This window comes from Paramormyrops kingsleyae, chromosome 1 (assembly GCF_048594095.1).
Source record: "Paramormyrops kingsleyae isolate MSU_618 chromosome 1, PKINGS_0.4, whole genome shotgun sequence".
Lineage (NCBI taxonomy): Eukaryota > Metazoa > Chordata > Actinopteri > Osteoglossiformes > Mormyridae > Paramormyrops > Paramormyrops kingsleyae.
This window is the reverse complement of record NC_132797.1, coordinates 49,007,543-49,019,990: the sequence shown is the minus strand read 5'-3', so window position 1 is coordinate 49,019,990 and position 12,448 is coordinate 49,007,543.

Here is a 12,448-nt window from a genome sequence, read left to right as displayed (position 1 = left end):
TCATACCACAGCAACAGGACTCGGTATTCAACCTTAGGCCTCATCACCCAACACCCCAAGTCCACCATCTTGACCCGCACTCGTCTTTCATCCCTCGTTCTCTCACATTGACTTCAATGCATTTCAATCAAAGTTTTGCCAACTAGCCAGTGTTAATGCCACAGCAACAAGACTTGGTATTCAACCTTAGGCCTCATCACTCAACACCTTAAGACCACCATCTTCACCCGCACTCGTCTTTCATCCCTCGTTCTCTCCCATTGACTTCAATGCATTTCAGTCAAAGTTTTCCCACTGGGCCAGCGTTCATGCAACAGCAACAAGACTCGGTAATCAACCTTAGGCCTCATCACCCAACACCCCAAGTCCAACATCTTGACCCGCACTCGTCTGTCATCCCTCGTTCTCTCCCATTGACTTCAATGCATTTCAATCAAAGTTTTGCCAATTAGCCAGTGTTAATGCCACAGCAACAAGACTTGGTATTCAACCTCAGGCCTCATCACCAAACACCTAGCAACTGCCTAGCAACCACCTAGCAACACCTTAGCAACTACCTACAATTTCATAGCAACACCTGAGCAACCATCTAGCTATGCCTAGCAACCAGCTACTGAGCCCATAGCAACACCTTCTGACAACATAGCAACCACCTAGAATTGCATAGCAACACCATAGCAACCATCTAGCTATGCCTAGCAACCAGCTACTGAGACCATAGCAACGCCTTCTGACATCATAGCAACCCATTTCCAGCACCTAGCAACCACCTAGCAACACCTTAGCAACCACCTAAAATTGCATAGCAACACCATAGCAACCATCTAGCTATGCCTAGCAACCAGCTACTGAGACCATAGCAACGCCTTGACATCATAGCAACCAGCTTACAGCACCTAGCAACCACCTAGCAACACCTTAGCAACCACCTAGAATTGCATAGCAACACCATAGCAACCATCTAGCTATGCCTAGCAACCAGCTACTGAGACCATAGCAAAGCCATCTGACATCATAGCAACCAACTTGCAGCACCTAGCAACCACCTAGCAACACCTTTGCAACCACCTATAATTCCATAGCAACACCATAGCAACCATCAAGCTATGCCTAGCAACCAGCTACTGAGACCATAGCAACGCCTTCTGACATCACAGCAACCAGCTTACAGCACCTAGCAACCACCTAGCAACACCTTAGCAACCACCTAGAATTGCATAGCAACACCATAGCAACCATCTAGCTATGCCTAGCAACCAGCTACTGAGACCATAGCAACGCCATCTGACATCATAGCAACCCACTTGCAGCACCTAGCAACCACCTAGCAACACCTTAGCAACCACCTATAATTCCATAGCAACACCATAGCAACCATCAAGCTATGCCTAGCAACCAGCTACTGAGACCTTAGCAACGCCTTCTGACATCATAGCAACCCACTTGCAGCACCTAGCAACACCTTAGCAACCACCTATAATTGCATAGCAACACCATAGCAACCATCTAGCTATGCCTAGCAACCAGCTACTGAGACCTTAGCAACGCCTTCTGACATCATAGCAACCGACATGCAGCACCTAGCAACCACCTAGCAACACCATAGCAACCACCAAAAAATGCATACCAACACCATAGCAACCATTTAGCTATGCCTAGCAACCAGCTACTGAGACTATAGCAACACCTTCTGAGGCCATAGCAACCACCTTTCAGCAGCTAGTAACCACCTAGCAACACCATAGCAACCACCAAAAAATGCATAGCAACACCATAGCAACCATTTAGCTATGCCTAGCAACCAGCTGCTGAGACCATAGCAAGGCCTTCTGATGCCATTGCAAACACCTTGCAGCACCTAGCAACCACCATGCAACACCATAACAACCATGTAGCAATGCCTAGCAACCAGCTACCAACACCATTGCAATGCCTAATAACAACATTGCAACCACCTAGCAATGCCTAGCGGCACTACAGCAACCGCCTAGCAGCACCATAGCACCAAACTAGCAACATCATAGCAATCACCTAGCAGAGCACAGACCAGCCACTTTATTAGTAGCACAGGCTCTTCCTCGGTCAGCAGAATAGGCCCATCTCAAAATTTCTTCAGGAATTTTCGTTTCTAGTTTATTATTATTATTCTTCCGTGATTTTCGGCAATTAATGCGGGTCGTACCGTAGCGTGCAGCCAGGCAATCTATATATCAAAAGTGAGTCCTTGGTTGTGTGAGGTGTGCTATTACTTTTCTGCGCAGAATATGTTACCATGGCGACGTTATTCACGTTAAAACACACTTAAAATCCCATAGGAATGCATTGAATGCTAACTTTTACCTAGCATTAGCCTGACTAACCATGTGAATAGTAGTAAGGCGCATCTTTTTTCATGGGAGTGAATGGCCCATTGACTTCAATGCATTTCAGTCAAAGTTGTCCCACTCGGCCAGCGTTCATACCACAGCAACAAGACTCGGTATTCAACCTTAGGCCTCATCACCCATCACCCCAAGTCCAACATCTTGACCCGCACTCGTCTTTCATCCCTCGTTCTCTCCCATTGACTTCAATGCATTTCATTCAAAGTTGCCCAACTCCGCCAGTGTTCATACCACAGCAACAAGGCTCGGTATTCAACCTTAGGCCTCATCACCCAACACCCCAAGTCCAACATCTTGACCCGCACTCGTCTTTCATCCCTCGTTCTCTCCCATTGACTTCAATGCATTTCAGTCAAAGTTGTCCCACTCGGCCAGCGTTCATACCACAGCAACAAGACTCGGTATTCAACCTTAGGCCTCATCACCCATCACCCCAAGTCTAACATCTTGACCCGCACTCGTCTTTCATCCCTCGTTCTCTCCCATTGACTTCAATGCATTTCATTCAAAGTTGCCCAACTCCGCCAGTGTTCATACCACAGCAACAAGGCTCGGTATTCAACCTTAGGCCTCATCACCCAACACCCCAAGTCCAACATCTTGACCCGCACTCGTCTTTCATCCCTCGTTCTCTCCCATTGACTTCAATGCATTTCAGTCATAGTTTTACCACTCGGCCAGCATTCATACCATTACAACAAGACTCGGTATTCAAGCTTAGGCCTCATCACCCAACACATTAAGACCACCATCTTGACCCGCACTCGTTTTTCATCCCTCGTTCTCTCCCATTGACTTCAATGCATTTCAGTCAAAGTTTTCCCACTAGGCCAGTGTTCATACCACAGCAACAAGGCTCGGTATTATACCGTACGCCTCATCACTCAACACCGCAAGTCCAACATCTTGACCCGCACTCGTCTTTCATCCCTCGTTCTCTCCCATTGACTTCAATGCATTTCAGTCAATGTTTTCCCACTCGGCCAGTATTCATACCACAGCAACAAGACTCGGTATTCAACCTTAGGCCTCATCACCCAACACCCCAAGTCCAACATCTTGCCCCGCACTCGTCTTTCATCCCTCGTTCTCTCCCATTGACTTCAATGCATTTCAATCAAAGTTTTGCCAATTAGCCAGTGTTAATGCCACAGCAACAAGACTTGGTATTCAACCTCAGGCCTCATCACCAAACACCTAGCAACTGCCTAGCAACCACCTAGCAACACCTTAGCAACTACCTACAATTTCATAGCAACACCTTAGCAACCATCTACCTATGCCTAGCAACCAGCTACTAAGCCCATAGCAACACCTTCTGACAACATAGCAACCACCTAGCAACACCTTAGCAACCACCTATAATTGCATAGCAACACCATAGCAACCATCTAGCTATGCCTAGCAACCAGCTACTGAGACCATAGCAACGCCTTCTGACATCATAGCAACCCGCTTGCAGCACCTAGCAACCACCTAGCAACACCTTAGCAACCACCTAGAATTGCATAGCAACACCATAGCAACCATCTAGCTATGCCTAGCAACCAGCTATTGAGACCATAGCAACGCCTTCTGACATCATAGCAACCCGCTTGCAGCACCTAGCAACCACCTAGCAACACCTTAGCAAACACCTATAATTGCATAGCAACACCATAGCAACCATCTAGCTATGCCTAGCAACCAGCTACTGAGAGCATAGCAACACCTTCTGACAACATAGCAACCACCTAGCAACACCTTTGCAACCATCTATAATTGCATAGCAACACCATAGCAACCATCTAGATATGCCTAGCAACCAGCTACTGAGAGCATAGCAACGCCTTCTGACATCATAGCAACCCACTTGCAGCACCTAGCAACCACCTAGCAACACCTTAGCAACCACCTAGAATTGCATAGCAACACCATAGCAACCATCTAGCTATGCCTAGCAACCAGCTATTGAGACCATAGCAATGCCTTCTGACATCATAGCAACCCGCTTGCAGCACCTAGCAACCACCTAGCAACACCTTAGCAAACACCTATAATTGCATAGCAACACCATAGCAACCATCTAGCTATGCCTAGCAACCAGCTACTGAGACCATAGCAACACCTTCTGACAACATAGCAACCACCTAGCAACACCTTAGCAACCATCTATAATTGCATAGCAACACCATAGCAACCATCTAGATATGCCTAGCAACCAGCTACTGAGAGCATAGCAACGCCTTCTGACATCATAGCAACCCACTTGCAGCACCTAGCAACCACCTAGCAACACCTTAGCAACCACCTAGAATTGCATAGCAACACCATAGCAACCATCTAGCTATGCCTAGCAACCAGCTACTGAGACCATAGCAACGCCTTCTGACATCATAGCAACCCGCTTGCAGCACCTAGCAACCACCTAGCAACACCTTAGCAACCACCTATAATTGCATAGCAACACCATAGCAACCATCTAGCTATGCATAGCAACCAGCTACTGAGACCATGGCAACACCTTCTGACAACATAGCAACCACCTAGCAACACCTTAGCAACCATCTATAATTGCATAGCAACACCATAGCAACCATCTAGATATGCCTAGCAACCAGCTACTGAGACCATAGCAACGCATTCTGACATCATAGCAACCCACTTGCAGCACCTAGCAACCACCTAGCAACACCTTAGCAACCACCTATAATTGCATAGCAACACCATAGCAACCATCTAGCTATGCCTAGCAACCAGCTACTGAGACCATAGCAACGCCTTCTGACATCATAGCAACCCACTTGCAGCACCTAGTAGCCACCTAGCAACTGCTTAGCAACCACCTAGAATTGCATAGCAACACCATAGCAACCATCTAGCTATGCCTAGCAACCAGCTACTGAGACCATAGCAACGCCTTCTGACAACACAGCAACCACCTAGCAACACCTTAGCAACCACCTAGAATTGCATAGCAACACCATAGCAACCACCTAGCTATGCCTAGCAACCAGCTACTGAGACCTTAGCAACGCCTTCTGACATCATAGCAACCCACTTGCAGCACCTAGCAACCACCATGCAACACCATAGCAATCACCTAGAATTGCATAGCAACACCATAGCAACCATCTAGCTATGCCTAGCAACCAGCTACTGAGACCATAGCAATGCCTTCAGACGCCATAGCAAACATCTTGCAGCACCTAGCAACCACTATACAACACCATAGCAACCACCTAGCAACACCATAGCAACCATGTAGCAACGCCTAGCAACCAGCTACCAACACCCTTGCAATGCCTAATAACAACATTGCAACCACCTAGCAATGCCTAGTTATGGGCCTATTCATGTAATGAAAGGCCCATATTACTCTTCACCTAGTAAATTACATTTTGCCAATTTGCACTGAGCCCGTGAAAGGCACGGAGCTCACTTTGGTACCAAATCGTAGGGCTTACCTAGCCGGACGGAATGACATATCGATTGTCTCCGTACTCCTTACGGATAGCGTGCAATTGTCTCTCAAAGTCGAAAAAAAACTTTATTATTTATTATGGGCCTATTCATGTAATGAAAGGCCCATATTGTTCTTCACCTAGTAAACTACATTTTGCCAATTTGCGCTGAGCCCGTGAAAGGCACGGAGCTCACTTTGGTGCCAAATCGTAGGGCTTACTTAGCTGCACGGATTGACATATCGATTGTCTCCGTCCTTCTTACGGATTGCGTGCAATTGCCTCTCAAAGTCGAAAAAAAAACTTTATTATTATGGGCCTATTCATGTAATGAAAGGCCCATATTGTTCTTCACCTAGTAAACTACATTTTGCCAATTTGCGCTGAGCCCGTGAAAGGCACGGAGCTCACTTTGGTGCCAAATCGTAGGGCTTACCTAGCCGGACGGATTGACATATCGCTTGTCTCCGTCCTCCTTAAGGATTGCGTGCAATTGCCTCTCAAAGTCGAAAAAAAACTTTATTATTTATTATGGGCCTATTCATGTAATGAAAGGCCCATATTGTTCTTCACCTAGTAAACTACATTTTGCCAATTTGCGCTGAGCCCGTGAAAGGCACGGAGCTCACTTTGGTGCCAAATCGTAGGGCTTACTTAGCTGCACGGATTGACATATCGATTGTCTCCGTACTTCTTACGGATTGCGTGCAATTGCCTCTCAAAGTCGAAAAAAAAACTTTATTATGGGCCTATTCATGTAATGAAAGGCCCATATTACTCTTCACCTAGTAAATTACATTTTGCCAATTTGCGCTGAGCCCGTGAAAGGCACGGAGCTCACTTTGGTGCCAAATCGTAGGGCTTACTTAGCTGCACGGATTGACATATCGTTTGTCTCCGTACTCCTTACGGATTGCGTGCAGTTGGCTCTCAAAGTGGAAAAAAAAACTTTATTATTATTATGGGCCTATTCATGTAATGAAAGGCCCATATTGTTCTTCACCTAGTAAACTACATTTTGCCAATTTGCGCTGAGCCCGTGAAAGGCACGGAGCTCACTTTGGTGACAAATCGTAGGGCTTACTTAGCTGCACGGATTGACATATCGTTTGTCTCCGTACTGCTTACGGATTGCGTGCAATTGCCTCTCAAAGTCGAAAAAAAAACTTTATTATTATTATTATTCTTCCGTGATTTTCGGCAATTAATGCGGGTCGTACCGTAGCGTGCAGCCAGGCAAGCTATATATCAAAAGTGAGTCCTTCATGGTGTGAGGTGTGCTATTACTTTTCTGCGCAGAATATGTTACCATGGCGACGTTATTCACGTTAAAACACACTTAAAATCCCATAGGAATGCATTGAATGCTAACTTTTACCTAGCATTAGCCTGACTAACCATGTGAATAGTAGTAAGGCGCATCTTTTTTCATGGGAGTGAATGGCCCATTGACTTCAATGCATTTCAGTCAAAGTTGTCCCACTCGGCCAGCGTTCATACCACAGCAACAAGACTCGGTATTCAACCTCAGGCCTCATCACTCAACACCCCAAGTCCACCATCTTGACCCGCACTCGTCTTTCATCCCTCGTTCTCTCCCATTGACTTCAATGCATTTCAGTCAAAGTTGTCCCACTCGGCCAGCGTTCATACCACAGCAACAAGACTCGGTATTCAACCTCAGGCCTCATCACCCAACACCCCAAGTCCACCATCTTGACCCGCACTCGTCTTTCATCCCTCGTTCTCTCCCATTGACTTCAATGCATTTCAGTCAAAGTTGTCCCACTCGGCCAGCGTTCATACCACAGCAACAAGACTCGGTATTCAACCTCAGGCCTCATCACCCAACACCCCAAGTCCACCATCTTGACCCGCACTCGTCTTTCATCCCTCGTTCTCTCCCATTGACTTCAATGCATTTTCGTCAAAGTTTCATTATTTGGCCACTGCTCCTGCCACAGCTACAAGACTGAATAATTAAATTAATAAGTAAAAGCACCAGCTCTTCCCCGGTCAGCAGAATAGGCCCATCTCAAAATTTCTTCAGGAATTTTCGTTTCTAGTTATGGGCCTATTCATGTAATGAAAGGCCCATATTGTTCTTCACCTAGTAAACTACATTTTGCCAATTTGCGCTGAGCCCGTGAAAGGCACGGAGCTCACTTTCGTGCCAAATCGTAGGGCTTACTTAGCTGCACGGATTGACATATCGATTGTCTCCGTACTTCTTACGGATTGCGTGCAATTGCCTCTCAAAGTCGAAAAATAAAAACTTTATTTATTATGGGCCTATTCATGTAATGAAAGGCCCATATTGTTCTTCACCTAGTAAACTACATTTTGCCAATTTGCGCTGAGCTCGTGAAAGTCACGGAGCTCACTTTGGTGCCAAATCGTAGGGCTTACTTAGCTGCACGGATTGACATATCGTTTGTCTCCGTACTGCTTACGGATTGCGTGCAATTGCCTCTCAAAGTCGAAAAAAAAACTTTATTATTATTATGGGCCTATTCATGTAATGAAAGGCCCATATTGTTCTTCACCTAGTAAACTACATTTTGCCAATTTGCGCTGAGCCCGTGAAAGCCACGGAGCTCACTTTGGTGCCAAATCGTAGGGCTTACTTAGCTGCACGGATTGACATATCGTTTGTCTCCGTACTGCTTACGGATTGCGTGCAATTGCCTCTCAAAGTCGAAAAAAAAACTTTATTATTATTATTATTATTATTCTTCCGTAGATTTTCGGCAATTAATGCGGGTCGTACCGTAGCGTGCAGCCAGGCAATCTATATATCAAAAGTGAGTCCTTGGTTGTGTGAGGTGTGCTATTACTTTTCTGCGCAGAATATGTTACCATGGCGACGTTATTTACGTTAAAACACACTAAAAATCCCATAGGAATGCATTAAATGCTAACTTTTACCTAGCATTAGCCAAGTGAATAGTAGTAAGGCGCATCTTTTTTCATGGGAGTGAATGGCCCATTGGCTTCAATGCATTTCAGTCAAAGTTGTCCCACTCGGCCAGCGTTCATACCAGAGCAACAAGACTTGGTATTCAACCTTAGGCCTCATCAGCCAACACCCCAAGTCCAACATCTTGACCCGCACTCGTCTTTCATCCCTCGTTCTCTCCCATTGACTTCAATGCATTTCAGTCAAAGTTTTCCCACTGGGCCAGCGTACATACTACAGCAACAAGACTCAGTATTCAACCTCAGGCCTCATCACCCAACGCCCCAAGTCCACCATCTTGACCCGCACTCGTCTTTCATCCCTCGTTCTCTCCCATTGACTTCAATAGATTTTAGTCAAAGTTTTCCTACTCGGCCAGGGTTTATACCACAGCAACAAGACTCGGTATTCAACCTTAGGCCTCATCACCCAACACCCCAAGTCCAACATCTTGACCCGCACTCGTCTTTCATCCCTCGTTCTCTCCCATTGACTTCAATGCATTTCAGTCAAAGTTTTCCTATTCGGCCAGTGTTCATACCACAGCAACAAGACTCGGTATTCAACCTTAGGCCTCATCACCCAACACCCCAAGTCCAACATCTTGACCCGCACTCGTCTTTCATCCCTCGTTCTCTCCCATTGACTTCAATGCATTTTGGTCAAAGTTTCCCCACTGGGCCAGCGTTCATACCACAGCAACAAGACTTGGTATTCAACCTCAGGCCTCATCACCCAACGCCCCAAGTCCACCATCTTGACCCGCACTCGTCTTTCATCCCTCGTTCTCTCCCATTGACTTCAATGCATTTCAGTCAAAGTTTTCCCACTGGGCCAACGTTTATGCCACAGCAATAAGACTCGGTATTAAACCACAGGCATCATCACACAACACCTTAAGACCACCATCCTGACCCGCACTCGTCTTTCATCCCTCGTTCTTTCCCATTGACTTCAATGCATTTCTGTCAAAGTTTCATTATTTGGCCAATACTTCTGCCACAGCAACAACACTAAATAATTAAATCAATAAGTAAAAGCACCAGCTCTGCCACGGTCAGCGGAATAGGCCCATCTCAAAATTTCTTCAGGAATTTTCGTTTCTAGTTATTTATTATTATTCTTCCGTGATTTTCGGCAATTAATGCGGGTCGTACCGTAGCGTGCAGCAAGGCAATCTATATATCAAAAGTGAGTCCTTGGTTGTGTGAGGTGTGCTATTACTTTTCTGCGCAGAATATGTTACCATGGCGACGTTATTCACGTTAAAACACATTAAAAATCCCATAGGAATGCATTAAATGCTAACTTTTACCTAGCATTAGCCTGACTAACCATGTGAATAGTAGTAAGGCGCATCTTTTTTCATGGGAGTGAATGGCCCATTGACTTCAATGCATTTCAGTCAAAGTTGTCCCACTCGGCCAGCGTTCATACCACAGCAACAAGACTCGGTATTCAACCTCAGGCCTCATCACCCAACACCCCAAGTCCAACATCTTGACCCGCACTCGTCTTTCATCACTCGTTCTCTCCCATTGACTTCAATGCATTTCAATCAAAGATTTGCCACTAGGCCAGTGTTAATGCCACAGCAACAAGACTTGGTATTACACCTCAGGCATCATCACCAAACACATAGCAACTGCCTAGCAACCACCTAGCAACACCTTAGCAACTACCTACAATTTCATAGCAACACCTTAGCAACCATCTAGCTATGCCTAGCAACCAGCTACTGAGAACATAGCAACGCCTTCTGACATCATAGCAACCCACTTGCAGCACCTAGCAACCACCTAGCAACACCTTAGCAACCACCTAGAATTGCATAGCAACACCATAGCAACCATCTAGCTATGCCTAGCATCCAGCTACTGAGACCTTAGCAACGCCTTCTGACATCATAGCAACCCACTTGCAACACCTAGCAACCACCTAGCAACACCTTAGCAACCACCTAGAATTGCATAGCAACACCATAGCAACCATCTAGCTATGCCTAGCAACCAGCTACTGAGACCTTAGCAACGCCTTCTGACATCATTGCAACCCACTTGCAGCACCTAGCAACCACCTAGCAACACCTTAGCAACCACCTAGAATTGCATAGCAACACCATAGCAACCATCTAGCTATACCTAGCAACCAGCTACTGAGACCTTAGCAACGCCTTCTGACATCATTGCAACCCACTTGCAGCACCTAGCAACCACCTAGCAACACCTTAGCAACCACCTAGAATTGCATAGCAACACCATAGCAACCATCTAGCTATGCCTAGCAACCAGCTACTGAGACCATAGCAACGCCTTCTGACATCATAGCAACCCACTTGCAGCACCTAGCAACCACCTAGCAACACCTTAGCAAACACCTAGAATTGCATAGCAACACCATAGCAACCATCTAGCTATGCCTAGCAACCAGCTACTGAGACCATAGCAACGCCTTCTGACATCATAGCAACCCACTTGCAGCACCTAGCAACCACCTAGCAACACCATAGCAACCATCTAGCTATGCCTAGCAACCAGCTACTGAGACCATAGCAACGCCTTCTGACATCATAGCAACCCGCTTGCAGCACCTAGCAACCACCTAGCAACACCATAGCAACCATCTAGCTATGCCTAGCAACCAGCTACTGAGACCATAGCAACGCCTTCTGACATCATAGCAACCCACTTGCAGCACCTAGCAACCACCTACAATTGCATAGCAACACCATAGCAACCATCTAGCTATGCCTAGCAACCAGCTACTGAGACCATAGCAACGCCTTCTGACATCATAGCAACCCACTTGCAGCACCTAGCAACCACCTAGCAACACCTTAGCAAACACCTACAATTGCATAGCAACACCATAGCAACCATCTAGCTATGCCTAGCAAACAGCTACTGAGACCATAGCAATGCCTTCTGACATCATAGCAACCCACTTGCAGCACCTAGCAACCACCTAGCAACACCTTAGCAAACACCTAGAATTGCATAGCAACACCATAGCAACCATCTAGCTATGACTAGCAACCAGCTACTGAGACCATAGCAACGCCTTCTGACATCATAGCAACCCACTTGCAGCACCTAGCAACCACCTAGCAACACCTTAGCAACCACCTAGAATTGCATAGCAACACCATAGCAACCATCTAGCTATGCCTAGCAACCAGCTACTGAGACCATAGCAACGCCTTCTGACATCATAGCAACCACCTAGCAACACCATAGCAACCATCTAGCTATGCCTAGCAACCAGCTACTGAGACCGTAGCAATGCCTTATGACACCATAGCAACCACCTAGCAACAGCTAGCAACCACCTAGCAACACCATAGCAACCACCAAAAAATGCATAGCAACACCATAGCATCCATTTAGATATGCCTAGCGACCAGCTACTGAGACCATTGCAACACCTTCTGATGCCATAGCAAACCCCTTGCAGCACCTAGCAACCACCATGCAACACCATAGCAATCACCTATAATTGCATAGCAACAACATAGCAACCACGTAGCAATGCCTAGCAACCAGCTACCAACACACTTGCAATGCCTAATAACAACATTGCAACCACCTATCAATGCCTAGCGGCACTTCGGTAACCACCTAGCAGCACCGTAGCAACTAATTTGCAAATCTTAGCAATCACCT